Genomic DNA, 13,180 nt, shown 5'->3' on the forward strand with positions numbered 1-13,180 from the left:
TGTGACAAGCATATCTGTTGGAAGGTCATTTCAGATCCTAAAAATACCTTGAAATGAGCAGAACCTATTAATGAAAAATTGTGTGAGTATGAATAATACCAAGAACACTAGACTGAGGAGAAGCTATTAGGGTTTATAGGCTATGAGTTCCCATATCTACTGATATCAGAGATGATTCAGTCACCCGCTTACACAAACACAATTTACGAGGCTCTATTTCTGTCCACAGAACCTGACGGTGTTCTTACAGACTGACTACGACTTAAGAGAGTACGCATCTCTCCATCAGCAAGCAAAGGCAAAGTGGGTGGAAGAAAGGAGGGAAGGGAAGGGGAAGAGCTATCATTCATTCCTGGATTCACTGAGTATCACACAGAGCAAGAAAGAAGCAGGAAGGAATAGTGGTTTTGTGATGAGAGTGCACATCCAGTAACTTCTGGGGCTGTTCCTGGCATGTTGCATGATGCACTAAGATTTGCCAAATTTACCAGTCTGACCCTACTCTACTCCTACTTCAAACTTATAGTACCTATACCAATGACACATGCTCACTCCACTGAGTGCCCTGGCTGCAGTTTCTGGCTAGTTACGTGGTTCAAAAGTGCTAGGGAAGCTGAATGTTACCTGAAATTTCACATACAGTAGAACAAAATTTTCATAAAATGTGCAGCATCTTTCATGACCCATGCACACCTGTTCACATAGCACTACAATCCCTCATCAGAAACACCCTATACCCTCAGCAGTCTGGATGAAGCCTAGATGCCTGGCAAGTCTAAATACATTTAATCTTTCTGTAGTTACTGCAAAAAAGTCTTACAGCTATTTCTTTCCATTAAAGCCCTGATGACTGACAAATGCTCTGTTTGCTCCAAGATTGCCTGTTCCTGCTTAGGAAGAGATAGTGCAGCTGAATACAGCTCAGCCTTCATTTGTTTGGAATCACTTCATGCTTTTCTCCACTGCTGGCTGATTTCTTAATGCCTGCAAATATCATACTCTCATGGAGGCCTCATTATTAATAATTCTTCTTTTCTTTATTTTCTGCAGGCACGTACCACTCAGGAAGAGTGGTTTCCAGTGGGAGATAACCTTTGCCCTTCAGAAGTCTAAGGTTTCCATTGCTGACTTCTTTTCTGCACCAATCACTACCTTTCCTTTCCATGTCTTTTGTGAACTGTCTTGATTGTTATTAAATATAACACATTAGAACATGCCGAATCTGACACTTGATTAAAGTTGTAAATTATTACCTTTTACAAATTGATAAATGTGCGAATGCAGAACCACAATGATTGCAAAAAATCAAGGGAACTGTCTTACAGAATAGATATTGTTATAACACTTTTTGAACAAGTCAATTTTTGGGTTAATTGTGGTCTGAATTTTTTTTAGTCATTTTATAGTTGCATCAGTAAAAGTAAGTCAGGATAGAGAGGCTGGATCAGCTGGGAGAGGTGTGGGTGCCTGTTCACATAACCAAAATTTTCAATAGACATTTCAGTGAAAAAAACCCAGTATGTCACGCAGCTCTAACATTAGATAAAAGCAAAATAGGTGGAAAAGCAAAATTGCCAGTCCTTTAAAAGCATGACTAAATATGAGAATGTCTGATTCTCACTAATCATGCAGCAATAAAATAACCTAAAAACCTCGCATGCGTTTACCAGAAATGCTGAGATGCTGTTAACACTGTATAAACAGCTGACTGATCCATCTTAATCATCTCATAAAAAGCCCAAATATTATATTTTTCCATTATTAGATCTCCTATCTAGGCATCGCTGCAGTTAGTTATATGCCTAGGTTTTATTGCCACATTTGCTCATTGGGAGATTGTCGTAGTTCAGAGATACTGGGGTTTTAGTTATCTTTTTTTTTTTTTGAACATTGTTTGCTATTGAAAAGAGTTGATTGATTTTTAATTCTAACCTGATTTTTTAAGTCTTCTAATGATATAAGGCCTTGTTGAATTCTAGGTGATCTTCTGTGTCATGTTCTTCACCTTTTTTATCTTTAGTTAGGTACCGTTAACCTTCCAATGTGATAATCTCTGTGTTTTAGACCGGCAAAAGATTGTGTCTTCTGCTTTCTATCTCTGCTCTGTACATTGATACTTTTTTCATTTATCTCCTTACATTTAGATAGCACCGGTAATGTTTCTTTTAACAAAAGTATTTTAAAAATAGCCGCTCTCTAATCCCCTCTTTACAGTCTCGACATGTTTAATTCAGACTTGCATTTCAAATCAGAAGCCTGATTTGAACCTGAGGACTACAACTTTATTTGTAATAATATATAACAATAAGTAATGGTAGTTACATAAGATGTACCAAGAGCATGAATACAGACTTCATAGCATATTATCATGGGTTACTAATTGGAGTTCTTTGGGGAAAGATTAAATAGACATAGTTTTTACAGCTATGGGGAGACTTATTTTCTCTCCTTCTGCTAAAAGCCCCATGGGATGCCTACCACTGTCCTCTGAATTAAGTGATTTTCTTATCACTGAGATCCTTTGGTCTTCCACCGACTTTCTAATCTCTCAGATGTGGCCACTGGTTGCATGGAATCCTTTTCATAGGTATGCCTCTTTGCATCTTCCACATCCTTAACCCTTTCCTGGCCTGGTGCTGTGCTTAATACTTGTACTCTATCAAGATATTGGACATCTTGTTCAATAGCTGAAGGCTATCATACCGTAATAGCTTTAACCAGATGTTTTGGGTTTCCTCAAGCCTAGTCTATTTCCTTTGCCAAGTCAGTTATCTCCAAATTCAGTTTACTTTCCTATTTAGAAGTGCCAAGTTAAACTGAAGGATATTATATTTGCCCTAGAAAACATTTGTCTGTAGAAAATACCCTACACCCCTTGACTGATTTATTTAAATTACTAATATTTAGTTTTCTAAGATTATTATTACAGCGTTGGATGCAAGGGAGCTTGCATCCCCTGTCCCACACACTGTGATGAAACAAATTGTTTCCACTGCAGCCCAGTAAAATGCTCAGTTCTACTAATAGGCACGGTGATATATTCCTTGCCTTCTGCTCATCTGCCTTTCTGGTTTTACTGTTCTTGTGGATTTCTTAAATATCTACAGCATGACCAACTGCAACTAGATCTTCACCCTCCAAGTGACTCAGTCCTTCTGTCATACAGCTTGCCTATTGATATAACATCTGCTATAGAGAACAGTTACATCCTATATTTAGTAGGTTTGAACTGCTATGATATAGAAATCTCTTAATTTCAACTGCAGCAAGCTGGGGAGTCAAATTCAATTTCTGTGCATGAGTAAGAGGCAACTTCCTTATACTCTCTGACTGTTAAGGAATTTCTGGTTATCAGGAGTGAACCTCAAGTTCCTGAACACTTGAGCAACCTCAAGCTGAGACTGAGGTTTGGTTTAGGGCCGTTTAAACTGAGTCTTACTTAATTCTGGTGATAATTCTGTGTTTGTGACATTATGACTCCAAGACACCCAGTGTTGATGGAAAAACTAAGACACTTATCCCTTTCATCTCGCTGGCTATGCAGAGAAATTCTATGTGAAACAAAGAAATATCTCACCAGCACTGCAAATACCTAATACTGACTCCAACCTCTAGAACAACACATTCTGTATTCTTCAGACCAGGGTCTACTGTCCTTTTTCTCTCATCTCAGAGTAAAGACACTCAATTACAGGGAGTCTGGGCCTACTGAAGCTCTAGCTGAGCCTCTTGCCCAATTCCAACCACATCTGGGATTCTTAAACAGAAGGCCAAGCAGCTGGGGCTCAAGGATCCAGCCAAATCTAATGGTCAAATAACATGTGCTTAATTTTTTCCTAATTTATTTTCTTTTTCTCAAAAGGATTTACTGGTTTTGAAAATATACCTTATCTTAGCCTTTAGAGTATGTTCCTTTCTTCTTTCTCAGAGATTGTTCCTTGCTTTCAAGATAATTTTATTTTTAATTCCTACATAGCAAAGACCAGAAACAGAAGATGTCCTAGTACAAGAACTAGTTTTAAAATCAGATTGAAGACAAAATAAAAATAAGAAGTGTAGTGGCAGAGAACTTTTAGTTCAAAATCTTTCACATTTTGTGCACTAATAGCTTACTTAATTTCTCTTATTTGCAATTAAGCACACAGTACGAAAAATAATCTGTGCCAATGATTAGAATTCAGATTACAGAGAAGAGAATAAACATCCACCCTCATTAGTCCAACATTGCTATTGCTCACACAGAGACAGCCAGTTTTGGGAGTAAATTTAAAACTTTGTGGCGGTCTTAGGCCAACACTAGGTAATGAAGCCACAGTGACATGATTGCTGGTTCTTGGAGATCTCCCTTTCTCTCTCTCAACAGAAAAAGACCACTTTTTCATTACGGCTAAAAATTAGAAATATCTAGTAAGTTAGTGTTACAGACTCTCATGTCATAGCTTTTAAAAGCACAGTTAAGTCCTGATCTTTTTGTTTAAGTCTGGGAAATTCCTGTTTTTGTTGTGCTGGTATTTATCTCATCCCTATCCATTTCACGCCGACATTGTTTAAAACTGTACTACTGACGATCTATGACAGTGTCACAAAAGGGAGAATGAAGTCCCTCTAGTTTCAGAGAGATTTCTCATCTCTTCTCAGAACCAAACTATCATACACACAGTAGCACATAATTTTGATTAATCTAATAAAAAGAACAAGATCCTCATTAGCTGATGTAGCTCCTTTGGAGTCAATAAAAGTAGATCGTAGTTCGATGTGGCTTGGTCTAGCTCCACTTCCAGCAACAGGCCTATCCTTGTTTATACCAGCTGAGAGCTTAGCCCAGTGTTCTGGCACAAATAAATACTATTATTTTGTAACTAGTTTTATTTTTAGGTTGTTGTTCAGTCTCTTGTAGGTTGCTCAAAAGTTGCTACCTATTTAATCTATCTGCTTTTCTTGCTGTGAGTCTGCTCCTCAAAAAATGTCTAAGGCAGGGCAGCAGCCCACACATAAGCACAAACGAGACAGAAGGAGAAGGAGTGAAAACAAGAAGTCAGTGGAGTGGCGCCAAGTTTCACTAGTTGAGGATCTGCTCAGAAACATTTTTAGTGCTTCTTTCAGTCTTGCTAATGCTGGTGTGTAGCTTGAGTCTTCGGTTTGAGTCCTTTGGGAAATATACTAGCAATAAGAATAGAAAAGCAATTTAGGTGGCATCTTTGATCATCATTGCTGTCAATCAACCCAGGGCTTGGCATTAACATATGCTCTTCAGAGGAAAAACTAATCTACTCCATTTGGTAACATACTAAAGTCATTAATATCACAAAAATGAGATTGAAAACCTGAACACTTTTTTTTTGGAAGCCTGTAGAAGAAAGGGTGAAAAATGTATTTAGTGTTTTTTATTTTTTTTTTTTAATTGGAAAACTGATTCACTGAAACAAGACACTACTGATATGAAAATATTTTTAAAATGCATTTTTAATTTTCAGCTTCCAGGAGTAAGTCTAATGTTAGCAAAATGCTCTACATTAATTTTTTAGATTAAAATCTCATCTCCAATTACAAGAGCTGTTTTATTTATAATTTTAAGCTAAATATAGTAAGGAGAGAAAACAAATCCAAATACAGATAAAACAATCAAACACTACAATAGACCTCTGTTTGTTTTCAGCTCACTGTTTTTTAGATATTTTCAGGACTCTGACTTTTTTAAATGCAGAGTCAGACTGAGAAATTTTCTCTAAATCTCAGTTTTCTTCTGGGAATGGAAGAAATATTTGGTTTTCAGTTCTAGCCAGTCACTTCATAACTTTTAAGGTTGAAAAGGAATCTCTGTAATCATATTTCCTACATAACAGAGGTTGTAGACACCAGAATGAAAAATAAACTATTCTATAAATACTTTTTCTGCAATCATATATTTTTAAAGTTCTGACAGTGGTCTACCTACATTAAGCTCTAAGCATTCTTAAAAATGTGATTTCTTTCTGATCACATCTGCACGGAACATTGTTGTATATTATGACATATATGACTCAGCCCAACCATATATAACACATACATTTCATTGCTTCACTAATAAGAAAACTGCAAGAAAGGCAGTACTTGGTTTACTACTGGTCCCGATGGGGGCTGAACTACGACAAGCTGAGATTCTTTTTTAGTCATGGGTTTTACAGAAACCTAGTGCCATGAAAAAACATACTGAAGCTAATCAGAATCTTTATTCAGCATATGTTTTGTAATATGGATGCTTAGTTTATCCACAGAATAGCATTTCTTAAAAATTAGTGCAGAGTTAATGAAAGAATTGACTGTTTCGTTATTACTTTCAGTAGTTTTACAGTTGGATGAAAATTATCGAAATAGATTATATTTTGAGAATACTTTTTCTCCTGAAAACTTTTAAGAAAAAAATTCCTATGACTACGGATTTGGTCAAAATGAAGTAATTTGAAATTCTGTGTTGAAAAAAAGACATTTCATACAAACTCAAAAGTTACCACCATTTTACCCATCTCCAGTGTTTAGGTAATTGTAAGTAGATCCTTTCCAGAGGAACAAACAAAGGCATAAATAATCCAATCTCTAGAATTTTAGCTTAGTAGATCGAGGCTGGGGAAACTAGCTTTAGCTGGTGTCAGTAATCATCAGAACAAATTATTGAGAGAGTGCACTGCTATCTGCAATCTTGAAAGCCAGACGGTACACTTCTTTGGAAGGTATGCTGAAGGTAGAGAGAAATGTGGGAAGTACGCTGGGCTCTGCTCTGGAGGGAATCCAACAGGGCAGTCAAAGCAGTCTCTTCTGGGTTTAATTCTGAGAAACTGCAAGTCACACTTGTTTCCCCCCAAACGACAATTCCTGTATCTCTCAGTTAGAGACTCTTGTGTTATATTATTTCCTCGGCAGAATAAAATTGAAAGTGTTGCATGACACATACTAAACAGAATGTGTTAAGATGTCTGTCTTAGTTACCCAGAAAAAAATCTGGAGTAACTCAAGAATTTGGCTCATTGATTTTAGATTTTACACTTAGCAAAATGTAAAGGCAAGTGTAACTGAAGAAGTATCAAAGTCACTTGGAGTTAATCTGTTTTAGGTAAACTGATACAATGTTGTTAAATCATGTTCATAAAAAACCACAAAGGGCTCAAGAGAATTGGTAGAGAGAGCTTAAAAACATGCTTTTTTTTTTTTTTTAATGAGTCAGAAGAAGAGCTGTCCTTTCTGAATATTCTGTTACTTCCAACTGCCTAGCTTAGTGCCTACTGACGTGATGCAGAGATTTGGCAGAGCATAAATATTTTCTAAAGCTTACTCATTAACACCTTGGGCCCGTCCATCAACGTGATTGACATCAAGAGACAAAGCAATTTTTTTTTTTTTTAATAGGACAAAACATGTACGAAAAGCTTTCTGTGGGCTAATGTGGCACACCTGACAGATGTGTGAGTCATTTGACACAATAGGTGGTATTCATGAACACTCCATCACCTTGCAATCAACTTGGTAGAGCATTCCTTATTTTCTGCATCTCTCTTATTTCAAAATACAAGGAATTTAGGAATAACTGCACAGGATTCAAAGCAAAATAATTTGTATGCTCCGTCCCTGAGATGCTACTAATAATGATGTTCATGACATTATCTGAAATGTTATTAGGAAAATAATAAGGACTTCCTGAACTATGTCTAAGAGATAGGCTTCATGTGTTCCATGCCATGCACTTTGTATTATTGCACTAAATGAATCCAGTAAAGACTAATCGGCATGAGTGAGTAACATAGCAGTGCAATAAAGATAACTTGTCACCTTTTGCTTGTTCTGCTCAATATTGTCTCTAAATGGTAATAGGTTTCATTATATCCTGCTGTATTTCATGGAGATTCAGCAGACCCAATATGCAAAAGTGAGAGAATCACAGTGGGTTTTAAAGTAACATTACTGTTATGAGGGAGGAAAAGCAACCAAACTCCCAAAAGAAAATATCCCTTGGTTGAAAAACAAGTCTATGACAAATAGGCACTGTGAATGTAGAAACTTTTAAGAGCTTTCTTTTAAGTAATCTGGAAGTCTTTTGCCAAATATTTCAGGTGGTTCTTCTACCTACCTATAGTAACAAGGGTGGCTCTACTCTGCGGCTTGACCTGTGAACTCAGATTGTGCCAGTCACACTGTTTCACAATCGTATTTATCATGTACGTCAAGCCCTGCTTCCCATCTTCCATCATGTGTTTTCTGGATTTTTCTCTGTGGTGCTTGAATCCCATTTTCATGACTCTTACCTTGATGCATGTTTACTCCTACCCTGTGGCTCTGAGATGAGGCAGTTACCTTCTGCCTTGGTTACAAACCCACTTCCTTCTAATAACCTAAGCATTAGGCATGGGTAGCCACAGTTTGTTTCGAAGGACTGAGCTCTCTTTTGCTGTGGCTGATGAAATCCTGTCTGGACAATCAATATATGGCTGCCCAGAGCACTCATTTATACTTGTGGCTATTGAGGAATGAGAATGAAAAGCTTATCTGAAAGACTGAAGATCAGAGGACACTGCAAATTATTTAGCTATCAGTCTTGTATAACACTGTACTGCTGCCTGGTGCCTGCTGTGTTCTCTGAAGCTTCTTGAAGTAGAATGGGGATATTGATGAACTGTTTTATCAATCTGCAAAAATGGAAAGCATCCCTGTGGGTGATAAGACCCTCATAGTCCAAGAAAGCTATGGAGATTATAAATGACATTGCTTGTTATGTAAAAATAGTCATAATAAAAAAGCATAAGTAGAATGCCATAAAAATGGTGTTTTATTTAGCACAAAGTTTTCAAGCAGTCAAAGTCAAAAGTGCAGAACAACACTAAAATAAGCAGAAATAGAAAATCACTACAGCAGCAGAGAAAGTGGCAGACCACTTCAATGGTTACAATATCTGAGTCCTCATTTGCCCTCTTGTTCTCCTTCCCTTTCTAAGTCTTCATGTAGGTGCGGAGAAATCCAGGCATGGAATAAGGGATGACTGCCTAGATCTGCAGTCTCTCACAGCTTTCCAGAAATGTTTGAGGTAAAAATTATATGAAGAAGTCCTACTACTAAATTTGGTAGCCAGGGAAGCTTCAACATGTTGAAAGGCACATGAACTTTGTCCCCAGAGGATCAGCACACTGATTCCTGCTAGCTCCTTCAGGAGCCAGCACATGCTTTTGTTTCTGGACTTCAGATTTGCTTGTTGGCGTTACAAAAATTTAGTACCCAGTTCCATGGCATCTCTTTCCACTTAAACTCTCTAGGTTTTGCTGTTCTCCTCTCCTTTCCTTCCATGCCAGCAAGTGTCTCTGCACCAGCTCCTCCCACTGTCACAGTGGCACTGGGTGTTCCACACTTTTCTTCAGCGTTTCAGGCCGAAGTTGCAATGCTCTTTTTTTTTAGCCCTTGTTTGCTGGACAGCTAGTGTCATCTAGATGCCTGCAATGGGAACTAAACATGGTTCATGCTATATTTCTTAGTGTTTCATAAACATAGGTGCATGAGGTTTTTTGGAAGTCTAAGAGCTATCCAAACAAATTAGAGGACCTTCTCAACCACATAGATGGTATGCCAAAACCTCACCTAGAGCTAACCTGGACAATTAGAATCCCTACTACAGGAAAAGTCTATTAAAGGAAGCAAATGAGATCTGCTGTAACTCATACTGACATTCCAGAGCTCAGTAGGGTACTAGGCCAGATTCTGCTGCGTATGTCATGTTCTCCTTGTGTCTGTTTCTGAGATTGAGTTCTTGTCTGCTTGCATAAACAGTGCACATTCCCTTAAAAAAAATAAACAAAAGTAGAGTTTTCAGGGCTTTTAAAAAAAAAGCAGTTCCTAAAAGCTGAAAATCTGAATTATTCCACGTAACACTGTTGGTTCATCCATACTTCCTTCTAGTGAGATGCTACTGGCCATGGGACACTGTCCTGTATGCTGGGAATGGTGGTGGCAGTGTGTTAGGAACACGGTGTTTCTCAGCTTGCTTCAAATCACATTGACTACCCTTTTGTTAAAAGCTTCACAAAGATGTGGGATAATCTTTTTTAGAGATTAATGTGTGGGAAAGAACAGAGTAAGAGGGATCAGCTGTGACTGAGTTTGATTCAGTTAGAGGTGGAGAAGCTAGGACTTGGACTTTTTAGCAGTGAAACCAGGCCTTTAAAGCCTCATGTTGTTTTTGGCAGACATCCTCCTCCTCCCCATCCTATTTACACTCTCTGTTCACGTCGGCTTCTTTTTGCAGCCTGTTATTTGCAGAGCAGAGCTTCTTTGCACTTCCTTCTGCCAGCCTCCAGCTGATCATGAGCTACAGAACAGTCACCCAGAAACCTGTCACCACTGGAATGGTGCACCAGAACGGGGGATACAGAGTTGGACCGCAAACCCTGCGCGACAGGCTGTGGAAGAGGCTGAGTCAGCCCCTTGCTCAAAAGGCCATTATAGCACTCAGTTGCTGATCTACTTGCCATGTGTGATTGCACATTGCTGTTAAAATGGCATATTGGCCCTAATCCTGAAAAGCTTTCAGACATGTATGCATTCAGTGAGATAAATGACTATGGGGAGATGCCTACATTTCCTGTAAGGACATCATATTGGTAAAAAAGGATAAGTGCAGTGATCTCAAAGTATTTTGTGATATGAAAGTGTGGGGAAGAACAGAAATGCACATATATGTGATTTGCACATGTATATATAGTACATCTCTGTAAATGAATGACATTACCGCAGGGATAATAAGGCCCACAAATAACAGTCAACAAATTTAGCTTGCTATTTTTGTGTCTTTCATTGGTGAACTGCCAAGAAGTGGATTGCTATATCCTCAAATTTATCTTTGAAAATCATCTACAAATAACTTGTCTGTGAAACTCGTTTGACAGGGTGCCTTACATGATCACCTCTCTATCCATCCACTGAGGGTGCAAGCTTGTTCCAGTCTTTAAACTAGCAAGACGAGTTCTTTAGCTTAGCCTGTAGCAGTTTGTGCTCTCAACTCTTAAAATCCATTTAGCATTGGGGACGCTGTGCAAAACTCTTAGAAACATAGGATTTTTTACTCTGCATCTGACTGAGTGTGACATCAAATTTCATACAATATCATACATTTCACACTGCTGAGTGTACAGCAACATGCAAGGAGAAAGACTGAGAACTCGAGACTCCTCGCAGCTTGATGAGCACGCTAACCATACTGTGCTGCTCTTGCAGTCCTTCCTGTCAATGTGAATCAAGTATGCAGTGACAGACTCACACAACTAGAATATCTAAACTGCCTAAATACAAATGAATTACATATATGCATGTCCATCTACTGTGCATGTATGTATATATTTTTATGTACACATATATAGGTTTACTGGCAACAATGTTTTTATTTTCCCAGGTTATCAGTTCTTCCCTTCAGCTAATCCAAAGTATAAATACTAATAGTATTTTGCACAGTCTATCTCACTCTGTCTCTATGTTAAAAATATTTCAGTGAAAAATAAGGAATTTCCAAGGTAGAAATTTCCATGAGAAATCCTCTTTTTTAGTTGATGAGTTTGTTGAATCTTAATTCTTGATTGGGGTAAACCAGTGTTTCCTGGTGAAGAGGGACCAAAAGGGGTTTTTACCTCATTAATGCCTTAATACCAGCTGATGCAGTATGTACATTACAGGTCACATTTTCTTTTTTACAGTCCTGTGATTATACGGCTGGTACACTCTGGGCTGCCTGCCTACCCACGCTGAGTCCGGTTTGTCTGTCTTGTTAGCAGTTATGTACACCTCAGTGCTTGTTGCCTGAGGAATTTAACAAATCTGTGCCTGAGATAGTAAGTGCTCTTGATGCTGAGGGGTTAGTAATTTCAAATATGCCAGGGTTCATTGCCTAGGGAATATGCAGGGAAATTATGAGTGAAATAGTAATTTTTTTTTTTCCTTCCGTGTGAACACTTCAATGCTTTATGAAAACCTCCAGCTCCTCATATTTTATCATTTCCTCAAAGACAGCTGACCTTTTTTTCCTGCTGACTAATCTTGAATGAGCATGGCTGTTGGGCAGCAAAAGAACTGCTCTGGCAAGTCACTGAGCGGGTCTTTGTGCAGGTCATTAGCAGGCTGGGTACCTCCTGAGGAGCCTGAAACCTACTAGCCTGCCAATGGCACTGTTAGTTCAGATAAGCAAGTTCCATGATTTTTACTAGTTTTCTGTTAAGTGGAGTTTTAACAATGTTTCTTGAAGAAAACAATGCTCTGTGAACTCTAAAAGCAAGATTACATGATGATTGTGTGAATTTAATATTTTCCCACCCACCAGCAGTCTGGTCCTAGTTCATACTGAGGGTGAACTAGAGCCTAGTGCCCTACCTCACCTTGTCTGCATCTTTGGTTCTTTAACCAAATTAGTCTTACACCCCCTCCTCTATCAAGAAGTATATTCCCTGAAGTAAGGCTGAGCCTGGGGCACTCTGTAGCGGAAGGGCTGTGATGGGGAGAAGTTTCACTGGACACTACAAGCCTCTGCTTTGTCCTGACTCCGCCATGTGCACTCTGTTTTCATTATGAGTGTGTAGTATTCAAAAGCAGATTCACTGGCAGGAACCCACACCTTCTGAACTCAAAAACTACAAAGAAGCCTAAGGTGACAGAATCAGCAAAGACTGCACCTCCAAGATATATCATGTGGTACATCAAAACACGCCTCAGTCCGCATCAAAACATGCCTCAGTCCACATCGAAATGGCCTCACTCTGTTACCGTTATCCCCAAGCAACTGCCTAGCATTCAAGCTGTGACTCTTCTCCTTGTTCCAGGCCGGTATGTCTTTCCTAAACCTTTACAAAGTCATAATCACGAGGTGATTAAATGTTGCTGGTATAAATCATAACCTTAGCTACTTGTTTCCAGGCTTTAAAAGGAAAAAATCCTGTGGTTTTTTGTCTTTTTTTTTTTTCCTGAACAGATATTACCATTAGTATGAAATAAAATGTAATTTGAAAATTAAGATACACATTACTTGATAAACACTAAAAGCAGCTTTTCTAATTCAGGAAGTGCTTTACTGTGGCAAGCATTCCTTTTTCTCTAATATAGAAAAGATCTATTCAAAACTATCTTAGAAAGATGTTGACTGCAAACAAGCAGTGTTGGGTAATAAGAACATCTTACATCAAAGACA

The sequence above is a fragment of the Chlamydotis macqueenii genome, chromosome 5 (assembly GCF_036417535.1).
Source record: "Chlamydotis macqueenii isolate bChlMac1 chromosome 5, bChlMac1.mat, whole genome shotgun sequence".
NCBI classification, from domain to species: domain Eukaryota; kingdom Metazoa; phylum Chordata; class Aves; order Otidiformes; family Otididae; genus Chlamydotis; species Chlamydotis macqueenii.